This window comes from Bubalus bubalis, chromosome 1 (genome assembly GCF_019923935.1).
Source record: "Bubalus bubalis isolate 160015118507 breed Murrah chromosome 1, NDDB_SH_1, whole genome shotgun sequence".
Classification (NCBI taxonomy): domain Eukaryota; kingdom Metazoa; phylum Chordata; class Mammalia; order Artiodactyla; family Bovidae; genus Bubalus; species Bubalus bubalis.
This window is the reverse complement of record NC_059157.1, coordinates 202,308,736-202,331,928: the sequence shown is the minus strand read 5'-3', so window position 1 is coordinate 202,331,928 and position 23,193 is coordinate 202,308,736.

Here is a 23,193-nt window from a genome sequence, read left to right as displayed (position 1 = left end):
CTGAGACTGTGAGCCATGTGGCAGAGTAGTTCTCTCAGCTTCCCTCACCCTCCTCTCTCCACCCAGGCAGCCCTTCCCAATAAAATCTCTTGCTTTGACAGCACACGTCTCCTTGGACAATTCATTTCCAAGTGTCAGACAAGAGCCTGCTCTCAGGCCGTGGAAGGGGTTCCCCCTTCCTGCATCAAAATCACAAACCAAGAGAAAATATCTTCCAAATGTGTATCTGTGCAAAAGGAAATGGCATCCACTCCAGTATTCTTGTCTGGGAGATCCCATGGACAGAGGAGCCTGGCGGGCTACAGTCCAACAGCAGGGCATTTTTGAACAGAGGAAACAGTCCCAGGAAAGTGGAGGAGCTCACCAAAGGCCCCAAAGCTTTTGATGGCACAGCCAGAACTGTGGCTGAGCACTCCCAGCTCTCAGGCCTCTTGATACTGGCCTCTCTCACCAGATATGGGTGTGGCAAACTAGAATCTAAAACATGGCTGAGGGCTTCCATGCTGGCTGAGTATTAAAGAATCTTCATGCCAATGCAGGAGACGTAGGTTGGATCCCTGTCCATGCTGTGGAGCAGCTAAGCCCACGCACCGCAACCACTGAGCCTGTCTTCTAGATCCCGGAAGCTGCAGCTACTGAGCCCATGAGCCCCAGAGCCTGTGTCCCACAACAACAGGAGCCACAGTGAGAAGCCCACACACCACAAGTAGCGTAGCCCCTGCTCGCCAGAACTAGACAGAAGCCCACACAATGAAGACCCAGCACAGCCAAACATTAATATTTTTTAAATGCATATCTGATAAAGAATTTGTACTCAAATTATACCAAGAACTCTAGAGCAAACAAACCCCTTAATAATCGGTAAAGACTGAAACAGAAACCTGGCCACAAAGGGTACACTGATAATAAACAACCATAAAAAACAACTGGCCACAAAGTGTACTCTGATAGTAAACAACCATAAGAAACACCTGGCCACAAAGGGTACTCTGATAGTAAACAACCATAGAAAACCTACTCAAGATCCTGGTGGGATGTGTGCACAGCCACCTTTGGAAGACAGTCTGACAGTTTTTTCCAAAGCTAAACAGACTCATCAAGGATGCAATACTATACCTCTTGTATTTAGACAACAGCTTTGAAAAACTGTGTTCAAACAAAAACTAGCATAAAATAATGCACAGTAGCTCTATTCTGGGTTAAAAATTGGTTAAAAACTGAAAGCATCAGAATGTTCCTCTGTAAATGAATTCATAAGCAAATTAGGGCACATATACATCAAGGGGAGCAGAATATGCCACCCCAAGTTGTGTCTTTTGGACATCACAATAATTCTGGACTGACATTTAAAAAACAGCAGATCCAAGAGAATGTTTGAAAATACCCTTTTAGGAATTAAATTTACATTTATTAGGGAAATCTCCACTTGTAAGGCTGTCTCCACCTGTGTACCAGAAATAGAAGGATAACTATGTCTTAAGAAAAGCTAGCCCATGGAGATGGCCTGGATGTAAATCTGCATAATATCCAGACCCTTGTTTACTGTGCTTTGCCTCCAAATCTCCCAAATCATTCCACCATGCCCCACCCCCTAATATCTTTCTTTTGTTCTTAGCTAAAGATAGCCCATAAGTCACAGGCTTGGGCCATTTCAGGTTTTCCTAGGTACCTTACAAGCATATAGGGGGTATGCATGGTAATAAGCTTCTGTTTTCCTCCAGGTCATCTGCCTTTCATTGTGGGGGAAAGTCTCAGTGAGGAAAAGAGAAATATAAAGGGAACATTATTTTTCCTCCAATACACATGCATTGGAATAGTATTTGGAAATATAATGGAATGAACCATCAAATCAAGCAAAAACCATGGATGAATCTTACATGTATATTGCTAAGTGAAAGAATCCAGTCTACACACTGCTAAGCTGCTACTGCTAAGTTGCTTCAGTCCTGTCCGACTCTGTGCGACCCCATAGATGGCAGCTCACCAGGCTCCCCCGTCCCTGGGATTCTCCAGGCAAGAACACTGGAGTGGGTTAATGACCCCATTTATACTACATTCTGAAAAAGGCAAAACAGACTTAGAAAAACATTATGAGGTAGGAGGTTCAATATTCCATCTGATACATTATAGTTGAAATGGTTGGACGGCATCACCGACTCGATGGACGTGAGTTTGAGTAAGCTCCGGGAGTTGGTGATGGACAGGGAAGCTTGGCGGGCTGCAGTCCATGGGGTCGCAAAGAGTTAGACACAACTGAGCGACTGAACTGACATTACAGATGAATATCTACCACTGTGCATTTGTATAAACCCATAGATCTTTAGACCTCAATTAGTAAATCATAATCTATTCAAATTTAGTAATTTAGGATAGAAGAGTGTCACAGAATGAAACACAGAATGCAGCAGAGTCTAAATGACTTAGAAATGCATGGAAAAAACTCACGCTTTGTTGGTGGCAGGGACGGTATAGGCTGACAAAAGCTGAAGCACCAGCAGGTCCTGAGGATCTTAGCGCAAAGAAAGCTGGAACTGGGAAGATAAAGGGGTACAGCAGAGCCCCCACCCCACCGGGAGGGGATGAGAGCTGTGGACAGATTTCAAGGAGAGTAGCACTGGTTAACCACACACTGGGCTGCTTGGCGCAAAGAAAGCCAAAACTGAGAAGATAAAGGGGTACAGCAAGGCCTCCACCCCGTCCCAGTCCTCCTGCTTCCCAGCCCACTCTCTGGGCCTGGAGGAGGGTCCTCTCCGACTGGTCCGGTGTGTGGACCCATAGGCAGCGTCACTGCGTGGTGACAGCTGGGCACATGGGGCCCCTGGGCCACATGCAGCCACCCAGGGCTTCGAGGAGCCCATGTGCAAGCGCCGGGACAGACATCTGACACATGGATTCACCACCTAAAGTGGAAACACCTGTTTCCTGGGAATCTGAAACTTAGGTTTTTTAAGGCCCTTTCCTTGGCCCTCTCCCTTCTGGGCTGCTGTGTCTCCTCCTGACTCCTTCCCCTGAGACATGTAGCTCCAAGGAGCATCCCCAGGACCTGAGCTACTCAGCAGCTCCCACTGTGGTCCAGCCTCTCAGAGGGGCTGCTCCACCACTCCTTGTAAACAGAGGAACTCGCCGTGGAAAGGCCCCCTGCGCGACGGGCAGGAGACAGCTGCGCAGGGACGGCCACGCCCACGCCTTCTCCGCCTGCCCACGCCTCCGGGGCCGCCGGGTTCACGGACTCTGTTCTCCTAGTAAGGGCCTCGGAGATCCCCCTTGGTCCTTCTGAAGTGTTCTGGAACGCGAGTGCAGGAAGCTAGCACACACTTTCCGTATTCCGGTCCTGTAATGCGGCTCAAGCCTTTCCCTTCCACAACCGCACTGGCAGTGTTGGGAGTTACTTGGCTCGTTTTTCCGTTTAGTTGCTCTAATTAACTCCAAGGACCACATGCCTACACATGTCTCTAACTGGAGCATGCACAGCCCCAGTTCCAGGCACGGGGGATGCAAAACAGAGTGTCTATGATACAGCTTCCTGGGGTATCATGTTTATTCCTGGTGCTTTAGGACACCTATTCACAATCCCACAATGTCCCAAAGCCGAAACACCAATGGGTCCTGAGGAGACCCATCTCTTGTCAGCCTGAAGTGAACCTCACAATGTCCCAAGGCCAAAACCTGAGCAGGTCCTGAGGAGACCAGACTCCCTGTCTTCCTGAACCGAGTCCCACAACGTCCCAAAGCTGAAGCCCCAGTGGGTCCTGAGGAGACCAGACTCCCGTCAGCAGCCACAGGCAGCCAGGTGCTCAGGCAGAGCGGGAATTCTGCTTGGGGTGGGGGTGGGTCCGGGAGGCGAGCTCCTCGCTCTCTGCCAGCCAATGGAAACTGCAGATCAAGCCTCCCTCACTCGCGCAGGCACAGCTAAGTGGAGACTCCACCCCTCAGGGCAGTTCTGCTAGGTCCATTAAACTATGGAAATTCAAACTGAAATATTGCCAATATGCAAAACTTCTCCAAAATAGTTAAGGAATAATTAACTTGAAACTGTTTAGAATGAAATGTAGTCACCAAATTCACTCAAATTTATTAACAGACATTTAAATTTTGAAACTATCAAAATTGTGGACATAAACACAGAAAATCTACATGACCCTGGGTTTGGTCTGTATATCATGAGCTTTGAGTTTTAACACACAAGCTGTCAGTCCACAAAAGAAAAATATTGTTGACTTTATAGAAATAAAGATGTCTATTCTGAAAAACCTCATTCAGAAAATCAAAATACAAGCCACAAACTGGGAGAAAAATATTTGCAAAATTCATATCTGATACAGGATTTAGACACAAAATAGACAAAGACCTATTGAAAAACCCTATAAACAATAAGTAAAGATCTGAACAGACACCCAGACAAAAAAAAGTTATACAGATAGTACAAAATAGAAACATGCTCAACATCATACACCATTAGGGAATTACAAATTAAAGTCACGAGCTATCACACTACACATATTAGGCTGCTAAACTCTAACTATATGACAATACCAATTGCTGGATGCTGAGGAATAGCAGGAACGCTCCCTCACTGCTGGTGGGATGCATGCACAGCCACCTTGTAACACAGTTGGGCAGTTTTCTCCGAAGCTAAACAAACCTCACCTTGGGATCCAACAATCGTACTTCCAGTATTTAGGAAACTGCTTTGAAAAATCCATGCCCAAACGCAAACGAAGATGAACTTAGGCACAGCAGCACTACCCATAATAGTTAAAAGCTTGAAGTAATCAGGGTATCCTTCAATAGATGAATGCATAATCAAATTGGGGTATATTCATGCCAAAGCAAGTAGAACATGCCACCCCGAAATATGTCTCTCTGCTGTGAGGATAGCTTAAGTCCACTTCCATGGGAAAAAAAAAAAAAGGAGGACTCTCAGTAAACTAAGTAGCAATTGCCATTTTGTGATGGACATTTACAACAGAGAAATCTCTGCATTTAAGGGTTGTCCCTGTTTGCACCAGAAATAAAAGGATAATTAAAACTCAAGTAACTTATCAATGGAGAAGTCCCGACTTAAATCTATAAACAATCATACCCTTCTTTACTGTGTTTTGTGTAATTACCTTCCATAATGGGCTTCTCCCATTCCTCAGGGTCTTGTTTTTAGCTGAAGATGGCATTTAAGGTGGTGACTTTGGACATTTCAGGGAGTGAGTCGGGTTCCTTTGGTAGCTCCCCTGTATACAGAAGCTATTTGTTGTTTTAGTCACTAAGTCATGTTCACCTCTTTGTGACCCCATGGACTGTAGCCCGCCAGGCTCCTCTGTCCATGGGCTTCCCCAGGCAAGAATACTGGAATGGGTTGCCATTTCCTTCTCCAGGGGATCTTCCCAACCCAGGGGTCAAACCCAAGTCTCCTGTATTGCCAGGAGCTACCACGGGAGATCCAGCCCATGACAAAGGTCATGAGGAGAGGACCTGACAGGCAAAGGCAGATCAGGATTCAAGGGATTTCCTGGACCTGCTCGAGCATCTACCCCAAAACCAAAATCTGTCTGTCTACTGTTTATTATATTATGCCTTTCACCAACTCTTCTGACATTAACAGGGGGCTATCCCCGACCACCTTTCTCTGGAAAACATCAACTTATGGCTCTAATTAATAAGTCTCCTGGGCATGAAAGGAGTATTTCAATTCAAACCCCTCTGTTGACATTTTAGCTTGCTTGACAGGTTTATCCATATTCTTGCAATTAACACACATGATTGTTCACAACTCCCCACCTTGAAAGGCAGGGGAAGCCAAAACATTCTAAAAGTCCTAATGAGCATAGAGTCCTTTAAGGGGTGAAAAATTATTAGAATAGTACTGGTAAAGGGCTTCATTGTTGGGCCAATGCTTGCTGCCAAGTTCTCATATCCCTTATCCATTGTGCACCTGGGAGTGCATTAGTTAACATAGTTGGAATGTAAGAAAAACAAGTAGTAGCCTTGGAATTAACCACATCAGACCTTTGAGCTAATTGGTTCTTTCTTTGTTGTAACTCCCTGCAGCTTTGCTCCGTGAGAATGTAACTCTGTTTAGCACTTTCTGAGGCTGACATAGATTAGAAATATAAAGAAAAAAAAAACACTTCAAGGGAAAATAAGTTTTCTGGTTGAGCAGCCTTTATCAAAAAAGAATCATAAAATGTCCACAGGCCTCCAAGGCCAGAAGATAATGTACACAACATTGTTTATGGGAAAGGTATGCAGAAAAAATCCTGGTTTCAATAAAGACAAAACAGATGTAATGTTTGGGCTGACTCTGCATGACTTTGCATCTTTCATTTCCCTCTATGTACAAGTCAAGGTATAAAAGTTCCTTTTGAAAATAAAGTTATGGGCCTCACTCACTGAAGCTTGGTCTCCCCGTGTCATTCTCTCTTTCCTTTTCTTTCTTTCTCTCTCTGTTCTTCTTTCAGAATGACTCCTTGGAACACAGGAGCTTTATTGGCTTTCTGTGTAAACCAAGGAAGATCCAGCCTCTTTCTCTCCCCTTTTACTTTCCTTATCACCGACGCTGTCATCCTGAGGGTGCCCCTGGATTCTGCTGGGGCTGGACCCCAGCACTGTATTACAGGCAGATTCTTTACCACAAAGCCACCAGGGAAGCATAGAGGAGGTATGCTTCTATTTTTTCTCCTGGTAATTTGTCTTTTATTATGGAAGGGCAGAGTGAAAATTGTTTTTCCTCCCATACACATGCAATGGAGTATTACTCATCAGTAGTAAGGAATGAACCACCAAACTTTGAAAAGTATGGTTAAATCTCATGTGCATATCACTCAGTGAAAGAATACAGTCTGGAGAAACAGCACACAGTATGACCTCATTTATGACATTCTAGGAAAAGCAAAGCTACATAGATGATAAGCAGATCATCTGCTGAAGAGGGTTGAAGTATTCCCTGTGATGCTTTAGGATAGACATCTATCATTATGCATTTGTCTATGCTCATCGATTTGTATAGCCCAAGGGATCAAACAATCTATTCAAGTATAGTTATTTAGAGTGTAGGAGAGTTGCAGGACAGAATACACAATGCAACAAAACCTAATCACATTAGAAATGCACTAAAAAGATATCTCACTGTAGGAAATGGGGCAAAATGTGTTGACTTTGGAAATGAATGAATCGATACACAAAAGGCAAAATGGCCTGCACATAAACACTGAGCTTCATTTTATAGAGATCCTTCCAGAGTGCAGTAGCTAGCAATTCTGAGACCACTGTACACATAACCTGAAGAGGAGAAAAGAGCTGACAAATGCAAATGGTGGGGGCCAGGCTCCTCGCTGCAGGAGTCGGAAGTTACAGATAAACAAAGAACAAGAGGATGAAGCTGAGCCCCTGACCACCACTCCTTATGGCTCTGAGTTGTGCCCAACAGGACCATCACCTGCACATAGGTACTATAACCCACCTGCCCCCTTCTGGCCTTTCCCCTTCCTCTCTGTGATGATTCCAGTGACATTTCCAGCCTGCACCCCTCTCCCAGGCCAGGTGCATCTCATGGCCTCCCCATCTCATCCTGGGAACTAACAGGCCCCTCGAGGACTGTGATCCTGCTGCTCTCCATGCCCAGGAAGCAGCCCCAACTTCTCCAGCTGCTGAGCCCAGATACCTGGTGTAACCGAGCAGGAGCCTATGGGGCCCTCCCAGGACAGACCCCGTCCTGTATCCTCTGCTGTAACTCCTCTCTGAAGTATAGAGATAATAGTATCTGAGGCACACTCAGGGAGTTGTTTTACTGCTGCTAAAAGCCCCACTGAGTGGAAGAAAGTTAACTACTTGATGAGCATGAACACATCACCCCCAGGGTGTCCAGTGCCTGAGGATTTGTGAGGTTAGCCACCTGTTACCTCACCAACCAGAGAACCGTGCACCAGTGAATCACATACTCTGTGACCCACATCCCCTCCCTCATGTGGCCCATAAAACTGCTTTCTTGAAGCCTTTCAGGGATTTCAGGGTTTAGAGCACGAGTTACCTGTCTCCACGTATTGGTGCCTTTACAATTAATGCTGCACTTTCCTTTACTGAGCCTGGTGTCAGGCGACTGGCTTTACTGCACTCAGGTGTGTGGACTTGGTTCAGTAACACAGAAGCCTCCCAGGTTCCCAGTTCCTTGTGCCCCAGGGACTGTCAGCTCCTTCTCCAGGGTGTATGGCCAACCCCCACACTGATTCCCCTCTACACCCTCAGCCTTTGCCCAAGCCTAATCCCTCCATCAGGCCCTGACAAAGCTCCCTGCCCTCACAGTGCATCTCACATCTCACTCAACATGGTCTTTTTGAAGCCTGAACAAGCCCATGCCCCGCTCCTCCCTGTGATTCCCCTCACCTGATGAAGCCAGGCCTGATCCGTCCCAGGTGACTCCAGGATCCTCATTCTCCCCAGACCCCACCTGTGTGGCCGCTGTCTGTGCCTGTCTATATGGGCCTGTGGTGATCTCCTAAAATGAGGGTTATTTTATATACAGATAATGGGGTGAATGGTGGCCCCAAAAGATGTGCCCCCCCCTCCAGAACACGGAAACAGGGCCATATCTGGGAAAAGGGTCTTTGTAGATGTAGTTAAGGATCTCAAGTTAAGGTCATGTAGGGTTAGGGTGACCTTCAATCCAACTGACAGAGTCCTTATAAGAGATGAAAGAGGACACAGATGAGAAGCCCCATGAGGATGGAGGCAGAGATGGGAGGGAGGGGGCCACAAGCCCTGGGACCCCTGGAGCCCCAAAGCTGGAGAAGGCAGGAAGGACCCTATCATGGAGCCTCTGGAGGAACCTCAGCCCTGTGCCACCTTGATCTTAGGTGTCTGGTCTTCAGGACTGGGGGAGGATGAACTCCTGCTGTTTTAAATCACCCAACATGTGGTCGTCTGTTAGAGAAGCCACAGAGAACTCACACAGGCCCTGCTCTGTAGGATCCTAGAAGTGTGGGTCTCACTAAAGGCAGATGGAGGCTGGATTACAGAACCCTTAGAGTCAGCACTGGGCCCTCATAAATGCTAAAGCAGTGGCTAGACCCCAAAATGTTGAGGGGTGAAGTCTGAACCCTGTCCCTAGGGGTACTGGCTGCACATGCCTCCCCAGGTTCTTACACCTGTTCGTGTGGTGTAGTATCTAGTCCTGACTGAGGACATTTAATGTCACTGTTCACATTGATCATTAAAAACACACCAGTTACACAGGTGAAAATCCAATTAGGATGCTTGCTACACCAGTGAGCAATTCTGAAGATAGTCAGGGGTGGGGAATTAAGTGCAGACAGCAGCCCTTCCATTCTCCCACCCCTCCTCTGTCGGAGTCCAGCCCCGGTTGCATCCAGGGATTCCCTCAGGATGACGGCGTCAGCAATTAAGGGATAGCAAAGGCTGAGAGATTTATTAGATGCTCAATAATAACTGGTTTATGTGGGAAATCAATAAAGTTCATGACACCAAACTTGTTCTGACCACGGAGGCAGCAGGCGCCCTCTCGAATAGTGGAAGGTGCCCCACCTTAGGCACCTTCTCGAGTGGGTCTTAGAAGCCCAGGCAAATAAGTGGTCGCAGAGGACCCCCGTGCTCCAGATTATTTTGGCATGAAGGAAGAACAGAAGAGAAAAGGAGGAAAAGGAAACAAGAAAGAATGACACGGGGAGATCAAGCTTCGGTGAGCAAGGCCTGCAGCTTTATTTTCAACAGGGGCTTTTATACCCTAAGTTGCACATAGAGGATAATAGGGGATGTGAAATCATGTAAAGTCAGCAGTCTTTGATCCTTATCGAAACCAGGGTTTCTTCCCTGCAAATTTATCGTATACAAATGGTTTAGGTGATTTACATCATCTTCTGGCCAGAAGGCCTATTAACATTTTATGACTCTTGACAAAGGTTTGTCAACCATAAGACTTATTTTCTCTAAGAGTAATTTTTTAAGGTTTGGCGCCATCCTCCGAAGGTGTTAGATACAGTTGCATTCCTATAGGGCAGAGGTGCAGTGGGTTTACAACAAAGAAAAGAATTTATTACCGTAAGGGTCTAAAGTTGCTAACACCAAGGCCACTACTTATTTTTTCTACATACCAACTATATTAATTAATACACATTCAAGGATACAATACAGGGGATGTGGAAACTTAGCAGCAAGCATTGGCTCAACGAAATATTTTACTAGTTTTATTCTGACAGTTTCTAACTCTCTGAGAGGCTCTAAGCTATTTGAATATCTTAAGCTTCCCATGCCTCTTGAGGCTGGGAGACTGTAAACAATCGTATGCATAGCTGTAGAAGTCCAGGGAAACTTGTCAGGCGAGTTAGAGGGCTATCTGAGGGGTTTAGATTTAAACACTCCTAATGCCCAGGAACTTTATTAACCAGAGCTGTAAGTTAACTCTTTATCAGAGAGAGCAAGATGGTGGTGGCGGACAGCCCCCAGTAAAGTCAGAGGTGAGAGCACAAAGCAGTAAATAGGCAGACTCTGGTTTTGGGGGGTAGATGCTAGAGAATATCCAGGGGGACTCCTGAGGCTCGATCCCGCCTTTGTGTATGCCGAGCCTCCTTCCTCATGACTTTAGCCACGGGTGGAGCGCCTCACACCGGCTCCCGGCCCTCCTCCACACTCCTGACCCCCTCCTCCACACTTCTGACCCCCTCCTCTACCCTCCTAACCCCCCACCCCCACTCCCACAAGGGTTAGGGTTCTCAGTGGGAAGCTGGGGGACCACACAGAGGCATCTTGAAGTAAATGCTGCCTGATCCCTAGGCTAGCTGCTCCTGAACATTCTCCACCCATCCCAGTTAAAATACTCGAATATGTGCAAAGAAAATTAGAGAAACCAAGGGAACATTTCACACAAAGATGGGCTCAATAAAGGACAGAAATGGTATGGACCTAATGAAAGCAGAAGATATTAAGAAGGGGCAGCAAGAATACACAGAACTATACAAAAAAGATCTTAATGACCCAGATAACCATGATGATTTGATCATTCGCCTAGACAGCCTAGAGTGTGAAGTCAGCTGTGCCTTAAGAAGCATCGCTATGAACAAAGCTAGTGAAGGTGATGGAATTCCAGCTGAGCTATTGGAAATCCTGAAAGATGATGCTGTTAAAGTGCTGCACTCAATATTCCAGGAAATTTGGAAAACTCAGCAGTGGCCACAGGACTGGAAAAGGTCAGTTTTCATTCCAATCCCAAAAAGGGGCAATGCCATAGAATGTTCAAACTACCACACAGCTGCACTGATTTCACATGCTAGCAAGTAATGCTCAAAATTCTCCAAGAGAGGCTTCAACAGTCCATGAACCAAGAACTTCCAGATGTTCAAGCTGGATTTAGAAAAGGCAGAGGTACCAGAGATCAAATTGCCAACATCCACTGAATCATAAAAAAGCAAGAGAATTCCAGAAAAACATCTACTTCTGCTTCATTGACTGTGCTAAAGCCTTTGACTGTGTGAATAGCAACAAACTGTGGAAAATTCTTAAGCAGATGGGAATACGAGACCACCTTATCTGCCTCCTGCAAAACTTTATCCCAGTTAAGAAGCAACAATTAGAACTGGACGTGGATCACTGGACTGATTCCAAATTGGGAAAGAAGTATGTCAATACTGTATAGTGCCACCCTGCTTATTTAACTTACATTCAGAGTAAATCGCAAGAAATGCCTGGCTGGATGAAGCACAAGCTGGAATCAAGATTGCCGGGCGAAATAGCAATAAACGGAGATGCAGATGACACCACCCTTATAGCAGAAAGTGAGGAGGAACTAAAGAGCCTCTAGATCAAAGTGAAAAAGGAGAGTGAAAAAGTAGGCTTAAAAGTCAACATTCAAAAAACTAAGATCATGGCATCCAGTCCCATCACTTCATGGCAAATAGATGGGGAAACAATGGAAACAGTGAGAGACTTTATTTTCTTGGGCTCCAAAATCACTGCATATGGTGACTGCAGCCATGAAATTAAAAGACGCTTGTTCCTTGGAATAAAAGCTATGACCAGCCTAGACAGTATATTAAAAAGCAGAAACATTACTTTGCTGACCAAGATCCATCTAGTCAAATTTATGGTTTTTCCAATAGTCATGTATGGATGTGAGAGTTGGGCCATAAAGAAAGCTGACTGCCAAAGAATTGATGCTTTTGAACTGTGGTGTTGTAGAAGTCTCTTGAAAGTCCCTTGGACTGCAAGGAGATCCAACCAGTTATTCCTAAAGGAAATCAGTCCTGAATAGTCATTGGAAGGATTGATGCTGAAGCTGAAGCTCCAAATCTTTTGCCTCCTGATGAGAAGAGCTGACTCATTTGAAAAGACCCTGATGTTGGGAAAGATTGAAGGCGGAAGAAGGGGATGACAGAGGATGAGATGGTTGGATGGCATCACTGACTCGATGGACATGAGTTGAGCAAGCTCTGGGAGTTGGTGATGGAAAGGGAAGCTTGGCCTGCTGCAGCGCATGGGGCCGCAAAGAGTCAGACGTGACTGAGCAACTGAACTGAACTGAACTGACCTAGGGAACATTGAGTGAAAATCATGAGGTATCACATCACACTTATTAGGACTACTAAACTCCATATACATGACAATATCCACTGCTGGAGGATGAGGAACAAGAAATCTCCCTCACTGCTGGTGGGATGTATGTACGGCCACTTTATAACACAGCTGGGCAGTGTTTTCCAAAGTGAAAACACTGGATCCAACAATCATGTGTTCAGTGTTGTCAACTGCTTTGAAATTTTATACCAAATTTAAACAAGGATGCAATTATGCACAGCAGCACTATTCATAATAGCTAAAAAATTGAAAAAAAATCATGATATCCTTCAATACATGAAAGCATAAGCAAAGTGGGGTTCCTCCATGATAAGAGGAGTAGAATATGCCACCCCAAAATATGCATCTCTGGCATAAGGATTATTTCAGTCTAACTTTTAAAAAAGAAAAAACAGAAATCTCATAAAAGTAAGTAGCAATTGCCCTTTAGTGAAGGACATTTACAACAGAGAACTCTACATATTTAAGGGCTATCCCTCTTGGCACTAGAAGCAGATGACTAGTAACTCTCGGGTAATTCTTATCAATGGAGAGGTCCTGACTTAAATCTGCAACAATCATACATTTATTTACTATGTTTGCATGATAACCTGTCACAACAGGCTTCCCCATTTCCCCAAGGTCTTTCTTTTATTTTTCTCTAAAGATCGTACTTGAGGTGATGGCTTTGGACATTTCAGGGAGTGACTCGGGTTTCCTGGATAGTTCCCCTATATGCAGGAGGTATAAAAGTTATTAAATGTCTGCTTTTCTCCTGGTGATGTCTCAAACTCACTGCTTTTATACAGGAACTGGAGAAAGAGGCTGGGCTCCTGAAGGCCACTCCTTCTCATCTAAGTTTCTTCTATCAGTGTTGTAGTGAAAAGGAAAAAAAAGAAATTACTTTCTCTTCTTTCCTGAGAACAAAGAAGATAAAAAGAACAGTGAGCAGGCTGAATCCCTCCTAGATTTTCCTTCACTGCTCCTAATCTGTACTCTGTAACTAAGTTTACTTTTCTGCTCCCTAACTCTGCTTGAGCTACATCCTGCACCTATTCTCCTCTAACCCCATGCTACTTACACCCTAGTGCTTGCCTTTCCCACGGACCACCCCTTGCAGTTTTCCTTCTTTTTGCATTTCAGAAAGAAAGCAGCAGTGCAATGAACCAGAGATGAACAGACCTAATTACCCGGCTACCTGATACCAGCTCTGATTTTTGTGGGGGTTTATTGCTGTTGTTATTTTATAATTTTATTTATTTTTTTATTTATTGCCTATTTTCGGTGGCACTGGGTCTTTGCTGCTGTGTGGACTTTCCTTTAGTTGAGGAGAGTGTGGGCTTCTCCTGGTTGCAGTGTGAGGGCTTGTCATTCAACTGTTGAGCCTGTGCTCGAAAGCCTGGGAGCCACAACTGCTGAGCTCATGTGCTGCAACCACAGAAGCCCGCAGACCCTGAAGCCTGTGCTCCACAACAAGAGAAGACACTGCAATGAGAAGCCCTCACATCACAAGGAAGAATAGCCCCCACTCACTGAAACTAGAGAAAACCCATGCACAGCAACAAAGACAGTTCAGCCAAAAATAGATAAATAAAATAAACAAGTAAAATCAACATTTTTAAAAATTAAGGTAAAATAGTCAACAAGGACCTACTGTAGAGCACAGGCAACTACACTCAACATTTTGTAATAACTTATAAGGGGGAAAATGGCAGAGTAGAAGGACATGTGGTCATCTTCTCCTGCAAGAACTTGCAACTCTCTGTGAAACAACCATCTACAGGAGAATGTTGGATCCCACCAAAAAAAGATACCCCACATCCAAGGGCAAAGGAGATGCCCCAATAAGATGGTAGGAGGGGCAAAATTGCATTTAGAATCAAACCCCATGCCCTCCAGAGACCCTTGGAGGGCTCAAACAAAACTTGTGTGCACCAGGACACAGGGGCCCCACAGAGACTGACCAGACCTGCCTTTGAGTGTTTGAGTGTCTCCTGCAGAGGCAAGTGTCAGCAGTGGGCTGCCACATGGACAGGGGCTCTGGCTGCAGCAGACCTGGGTCACACAGCATGTGACATAAGCCCTCTTGGAGGAAGTTGCCACTAGACCCATCACAGAGACACCAAGCAGACAACCCACAAACTGCAGAACAATTATACCAAAGAAATTCTTGCACTGTTAAGAAAGTTCTAGCACCCACAACAGATTTCCCAACCTGGGGATCTGACAAAGGGGCTGAGAACCTCCAGGAAATTAGACGTTGGAGGCCAGTGGTATTTCATTACAAAACTTCCACAGGACTTGGGAAACAGGCTCTTGGCTGTTGGCTCTTGGCTTTTGTGCACACACAAAACCTGTGTGCACCAGGAGCCAGGAAAAAGGAGCAGTCTCCCCACAAGTGACTGAGTTAGACTTCCCTGTGAGAGTCCAGGAGTCTCTGGTGGAAGTGTGGGTCAACACTTTGGCCTCAGGCAAAACAACAGGGAGGGAACACAGCCTCCCCCATCAATAGAAAATTATATTAAAGATTACTGAGCACGGCCCGCCCATCAGAACAAAACCCAGTTTTCCCCACAGTCATTGTCTCCCATCTGGAAGCTTCCATAACTCTCTTATCCTTATTCATAAGAGGGCAGGCAGAATGAAAACCACAATCACAGAAAACTAACCAAACTGATCACATGGACTACAGCTTTGTTGAACTCAATGAAACAATGAGCCATGCTGTGTAGGGCCTCCTAAGTCGAAAGGCTCATGGTGGAGAGTTCTGACAACACATGGTCCACTGGAGAAGGGACCACTTCAGTATTGTAAAACCACTTCAGTATTCTTGCCTTGAGAACCCCATGAACAGTATGAAAAGGCAAAAAGATATGACACTGAGAGATGAACTCCCCAGGTCAACAGTGCCCAACTATTATGCTACTGGAGAATAATGGAGAAATAACTCCAGAAAGAAAGAAGAGATGGAGCAAAAGTGAAAATAGTGCCCAGTTGTGGATGTGACTGGTGATGGAAGTAAAGTCTGATGCAGTAAAGAACAATATTGCATCAGTTCAGTTCAGTCACTCAGTCGTGTCTGACTCTGCAACCCCATGAATCGCAGCACGCCAGGCCTCCCTGTCCATCACCAACTCCCGGAGTTCACTCAGACTCACATCCATCGAGTCAGTGATGCCTTCCAGCCATCTCATCCTCTGTCGTCCCCTTCTCTTCCTGCCCCCAATCCCTCCCAGCATCAGAGTCTTTTCCAATGAGTCAACTCTTCACATGAGGTGGCCAAAGTACTGGAGTTTCAGCTTTAGCATCATTCCTTCCAAAAAATCCCAGGGCTGATCTCCTTCAGAATGGACTGGTTGGATCTCCTTGCAGTCTAAGGGACTCTCAAGAGTCTGCTCCAACACCACAGTTCAAAAGCATCAATTCTTCGGTGCTCAGCTTTCTTCACAGTCCAACTCTCATAGAGCCTGGAATATTAGGTTCATGATCACAGGATATTGGATGTGGTCAAATAGGAGATGGCAAGAGTGAACATTGACATTTTAGGAATCAGTGAACTAAAATGGACTGGAGTGGGAGAATTTAATTCAGATGATCATTACATCTACTGCTATGGGCAAGAATCCCTTAGAAAAAACGGAGTAGCCCTCATAGTCAACAAGAGTCCAAAATGCAGTATTTGGGTGCAATCTAAAAAATGACAGAATGATCTCTCTTTGTCTCCAAGGCAAACCATTCAATATCAGAATAATCCCAGTCTATGCCCCAACCACTAATCCCAAAGAAGCTGAAGTTGAATGGTTCTATGAGGACTTACAAGACCTTCTAGAACTAATACCAAAATAAGATGTGGTTTTCATCATAGGGGACTGGAATTCAAAAGCAGGAAGTGAATCAGACTATACTACAAAGCTACAGTCATCAGGACAGTATGGTACTGGCACAAGTACAGAAATATAGATCAACATAACAAAGTAGAAAGCCCAGAGATGAATCCACGAACCTATGGACACCTTATCTTTGACAAAGGAGGCAAAAATATACAATGGAGAAAAGACAATCTCTTTAACAAGTGGTGCTGGGAAAACTGGTCAACTACCTGTAAAAGAATGAAACTAGAACACTTTCTAAGACCATACACAAAAGTAAACTCAAAATGGATTAAAGATCTAAATTTAAGACCAGAAATTATAAAACTCCTAGAGGAAAACATAGGCAGAACACTCTCTGATGTAAATCACAGCAAGATCCTCTATGACCCACCTCCCAGAGTAATGGAAATAAAAGCAAAAATAAACAAACAAGACCTAATTAAACTTAAAAGCTTTTACACAATGAAGGAAACTATAAGCAAGGTGAAAACACAGAATGGGAGAAAATAATAGCAAATTAAACAACTGACAAAGACTCAGTCTCCAAAATATACAAGCAGCTCATGCAGCTCAATACCAGAAAAATAAATGACCCAACCAAAAAATGGGCCAAAGAACTAAACAGACATTTCTCTAAATAAAACAAACAGATGGCTAACAAACACATGAAAAGATGCTCAACATGACTCATTATCAGAGAAATGCAAATTAAAACCACCATGACGTACCATCTCACGCCAGTCAGAATGGCTGCCATCTAAAATTCTACAAACAGTAAATGCTGGAGATGGTGTTGAGTAAAGGGAACCCTCTTACACTGTTGGTGGGAATGTAAACTAGTACAGCCACTATGGAGAACACTGTGGAAATTCCTTAAAAAACTGGAAATAAAATTGCCATATGACCCAGCAATCCCACCGCTGGGCATACACACCAAGGAAACCAGAATTGAAAGAGACACCCGTACACCAATGTTCATTGAAACACTGTTTACAATAGCTAGGACAGGAAGCAGGACAGGAGAAGGCAATGGCAACCCACTCCAGTACTCCTGCCTGGCAAATCCCACAGACAGAGGAGCCTGGTAGGCTGCAGTCCATGGGGTTACTAGGAGTCAGACACGACTTCACTTTCACGTACTGGAGAAGGAAATGGCAACCCACTCCAGTGTTCTTGCCTGGAGAATCCCAGGGACGGGGGAGCCTGGTGGGCTGTCGTCTATGGGGTCGCGCAGAGTCGGACATGACTGAAGTGACTTAGCAGGACAGGAAGCAACCTAGATGTCCATAGGCAGATGAATGGATGAGAAAGTTGTAATACATATACACAATGGAATATTACTCAGCTATGAAAAAGAACACATTTGAGTCCGTTCCAATGAGGTGGATGAAACTGGAGCCTGTCATTCAGAGTGAAGTAAGTCAGAAAGAAAAACACCAATACAGTATATTTACACATATATATGGAATTTAGAAACATCATAACGATGACCCTATAGACAAGAGAAAAAGAGACACAGATGTAAAGAACAGACTTTTGGACTCTGTGGGAGAAGATGAGGGTGAGATGATATGACAGAATAGCATTGAAATATGTATATTACCATGTGTGAACTAGATGACCAGTCCAAGTTTGATGCATGAAACAGGGCACTCAAAGCTGGTGTACTGGGACAACCCAGAGGGATGGGATGGGGAGGGAAGTGGGAGGGGGCTTTGGGACAGGGGGACACATGTACACCCATGACTGACTCATGTCAACGTATGGCAAAAACCACCACAATATTGTAAAGTAATCCGCCTCCAGTTAAAATAAATTAATTTTTTTTTTAAAGTAGGAAGTCAAGAGATACCTGGAGTAACCGGCAAGTTTGGCCTTGGAGTACAAAATGAAGCAGGGCAAAGGTTAACAGAGTTTTGCAAAGAAAATGCACTGGTCATAGCAAACACTATCTTTCAACAACCTGAGAGAAGACTCTACACATGGATATCACAAGAAGTTCAATACCAAAAGCAGATGATTATGTTCTTTGTAGCCAAAGATGGAGAGGCTCTATACAGTCAGCAGAAACAAGACCAGGAGCTGACTGTGGCTCATATCATGACGTCTTTATTGCAAAATTCAGACTTCAATTGAAGAAAGTATGTTATACCTGCCATTCAGGTATGACATAAATCAAATCCCTTATGATTATACAGTGGAAGTGACAAATAGATTCAAGGGATTAGATCTGATAAACAAAGTGCCTGAAGAGCTATGGATGGAGGTTCCTAACATTGTACAGGAGGCCATGATCAAAACCATCCATCAAAATGAAATGCAGAAAGGCAAAAGGGTTGTCTGAGGAGGCCTTACAAATAGCTGAGAAAAGAAGAGAAGCTAAAGGCAAAGGAGAAAAGGAAAAAGATATACCCATCTGAATGCAAGGTTCCAAAGAATACCAAGGAGATATAAGAAAAATCTCTTAAGTGAACAATGTGGAAAAAAAAAATAGAGGGAAACAATAGAATGGGAAAGAATAGAGATCTCTTTAAGAAAATTAAAGATACCAAGGGAACATTTCATGCAAAGATGGGCACAGTAAAGGACACAAAAGGTATGGACCATTTCTGAAGCAATAGATATTAAGAAGAGGTGGCAAGAATACACAGAACTATACAAAAGAGAGCTTAATGACCCAGATAATCACGATGGTGTTTTCACTCACCTAGAGCCAGACATCCTCAAATGTGATGTCAAATGGGCCTTAGGAAGCATCACTACAAACAAAGCAAGTGGAATTCCAACTGAGCTATTTCAAGTCCTAAAAGATGATGCTCTTAAAATGCTGCACTCAATATGCCAGAAAATTTGGAAAACTCAGCAGTGGCTACAGGACTGGAAAAGGTCAGTTTTCATTCCAATTCCAAAGAAAAGCACTGCCAAAGAATGTTCAAACTATTGCACAATTGCGCTCATCTCACATGCTAGCAAAGTAATGCTCAAAATTCTCCAAGCGAGGTTTCAACATACGTGAACCAAGAACTTCCAGATGTTCAAGCTGGATTTAGAAAAGGCAGAGGAACCAGAGATCAAATTGCCAACATCCAGTGGGTCATAGAAAAAGCAAGAGAGTCCAGAAAAACATCTACTTCTGTTTTATTGACTACGCCAAAGCCTTTGACTGTGGATCACAACAAACTGTTGGAAAATTCCCAAAAGATGGGAATACCAGATCACCTAGCCTGCCTCCTGAGAAATCTGTATGAGGGTCAAGAAGCAACAGTTACAACTAGATATGAAACAACGGACTAGTTCTAAATTGAGAAAAGAGTACATCAAGGCTGTATATTGTCACCGTGTTTACATAACTTATGTGCAGAGTACATCATGGGAAATGTCAGGCTGAATGAAGCACAAGCTGGAATCAAGATTGCCAGGAGAAATATCAATAACCTCAGATATGCAGATGACACCACCCTTACGGCAGAAACTGAAGCAGAACTAAGAGACTCTTGATGACAGTGAAAGAGGAGAGTTAAAAAGCTGACTTAAAGCTCAACGTTCAGAAAACAAAGATCATGGCATTCAGTTCCATCACTTCATGGCAAATAGATGGGGAAACAATTGAAACCGTTACAGACTTTATTTTCTTGGGCTCCAAAATCACTGCAGATGATGACTGCAGCCATGAAATTAAAAGACACTTGCTTCTTGGAAGGAAAGTTATGACCAACCTAGACAGCATATTAAAAAGCAGAGACATTACTTTGCCAACAAAGGTCCATCTAGTCAAAGCTATGGTTTTTCCAGTAGTCATGTATGGTTGTGAGAGTTGGGCCATGAAGAAAGCTGAGTGCCAAAGAATTGATGCTTTTGAACTGTGGTGTTGGAGAAGACCTTGAGAGTCCCTTGGACTGCAAAGAGATCCAACCAGTCAGTCCTAGAGGAAATCAGTCCTGAATATTCATTGGAAGGACTGATGCTGAAGCTGAAGCTCCAATACTTTGGCCACCTGATGTGAAGAACTGACTCATTTGAAAAGACCCTGATGCTGGGAAAGATTGAAGGTGGGAGGAGAAGGGGATGACAGAGGATGAGATGGTTGATGGCATCTCCGATTCAATGGACATGAGTTGAGCAAGCTCTGGGAGTTAGTGATGGACAGAGAAGGCTGGTGTATTGCAGTATGGAATCACAGAGTCAGACACAACTGAGCGACTGAACTGAACTGATAAGGGGAAAGAATATGAAGAAGAATAGATATCTATATCAAGAATAGATATCTAAATCTATACCAGACCAGCTGGAATGTAAGGGATGCTGATGGTGACTGGTTCTGACTCTAAAGACTTCAATCAACGGAAGCTTGGAGTCTGCCACAGCCCAAGAGCCTTAATGATCATGCCTGTAAAGTTAATCTGTTAGCCACTTACTCGTGTCTGACTCTTTGCAACCCCATGGACCATCAGGCTCCTCTGTCCATGGGATTCTCCAGGCAAGAATACTGGAGTGGACTGCCAGGCCCTCCTCTGGGGATCTTCCCCACTTAGGGATTGAACCTGGGTCTTCTGGCATAGGCAGACTGTTTACCGTCTGAGCCACCATGAAAGCCTGAACATGCCTGTACCCATAGATTAAAGCTTCCCCAACTTTGTGGTTTAGAGAGAGATACTCCTCTGGAAAGCTCGATGGTGTTCTCCATAGTTGTGCAACTAATACACTTTTCCTTCCCATGAGCTTTGTCTGGGTTGTATCTTCTGGCTCAACACCCATGAAAAGGTAAACTCACTTTCCTGGTAACATTTCTCCACCCAGACTCCCAACCACCACTTGATACTAATTCTACAGTCAGTTGTCTTGTTTCCAATACATGGAAATCACGTTATTTTTCTGTGAACAAATCTAGCTAAGGGCCAGAAACAGTGTCCCTGTTTTATCTTGTGAAGCCAGTAGGTGTCAAGCAAACTGAGCTCTGTGGATCCTTTTTCCTCCAGTTCGATGCCTCATTTTACAGAAAATACTTGCAAGGCTTTGAGGTTTTATTTATGCCTCATTTCTGAAGGCTTTTAATACCTACATTAAATATACAGATGACTCATCAGTGCCACTGCTACTTTGAGGTTTAAAATCCTCCAAGTTTTTTCTAACATACTTATTCCATGCCTTGCATTTAAATCTTTGACCATATGTTGTTTATCCTGTGTCTCATCAGACTTTAATTACACCGTTTTCCCCTGAATAATGCACTACTCATCGCATAGAGTTCTTGCCAAAACTCGATTTGACAAGGGAGAGCACAGGTGGGCCTAGGAGAAAGTCCAGGAGCACGACTACAGTCTGGTGGAGCCGAGATTCCAGTTGAGGGCACTGGAAGGAAACATCGAGCCTGAGGACAACCTGCCCACTTGAGGATCCAGGCCTAAGAGGCCATGCCTGAAAACAAGCAAAGAAAACGGCGGAGATGCACCTGCGCACTTGAGGCTTCTTGACAGACACGCCCCCAGAGCAGCCAATCCCCGAGCGGTGGGGCGGGGCCTCCATTGCGCTCCGCACCCTCCCAGCGCCTATTGGCCAGACTGCCTCTGCCGCAACGCCGATTGGTCGCTTGTGCCTGACAGGGTACAGGCCGGCGGCTCGCCCTTCGCTTCGCCTCAGCGCAAGAGGACTGGACGTCCCTGTGGTGCTAGCGGGCCCCAGGCGGAGTTGGGCAGCGCCGCGGGACAGCGAGGAGACTGATGGGAACACACCCTGCGCAACCCTCATAAACCCTTAGCCTGACGGCTTCAAATTCCAGGGTGGGAGGCCCGAAATCCCGTCAGCTTTGAGGAACCTGAGTCCTAATCTGAAGGAAGCTTGCGTCTCGTCAGCTTCAGGGACTACAAGTCCCTTCACCCTCAGAAACACCAAACCCCCTAGTGCTGCGACCCTCAAATACCTAGAGTAACCCCAGTTCCCCTCAGCCTGAGGGACCCTAAAAATAGCACCCGCAGATAGACCAAATTTCCTTAACCTCGGAGACCCTGAATACCTCAGCCTAGGAGCTCTTAAAACTCTTCATCCTCAAGACCCCCACTGTCCTGCCTGTCAGAGACCTAAAGCACCTTAATAAGAAACCCCCGATTTCATCAGCCTCCAAGATCCCAAGCTCTCTCACCCTGCGCATTCTACATCAGCCAAAAGATCCCCAGTCCCCTCTGTCTGAAGACCCCAGTTCCTTCAGCCCGTGTGACCCAGATCTCCTCAAGCCGAGTGACCTGTCCCTTAGACGTAGAACCCACGTTATGCCCAGATTTTTCTGAGTCCCCAGGATGAGATCCTCAAAACCCTTCTTGGAGAAATATTCCCTCTCCTGCACTGGAACAGTGGAGAAGGCAATGGCAACCCACTCCAGTACTCTTGCCTGGAAAATCCCATGGACGGAGGAGCCTGGTGGACTGCAGTCCATGGGGTTGCTAGGAGTCGCGTCACTTTCCCTTTTCCCGTTCATGCATTGGAGAAGGAAATGGAAACCCACTCCAGTGTTCTTGCCTGGAGAATCCCAGGGACAGGGGAGCCTGGTGGGCTGCCATCTATGGGGTCGCACAGAGTCGAACACGACTGAAACGACTTAGCAGCAGCACTGGAACAGAGCCCTGATTTCAGCCAGACCCCAGTCCAGCAGTTAGGGGCTTCCAGGTCTCCTCAGGAATCCCTCCGTCACCCACAGAATGTCCCACCCAGTGCCTTTCCTCGGAGGGGCTGAATTGTAGGGAAACCAAAGAAACCAACTCTAGTTCACATTAGGCTT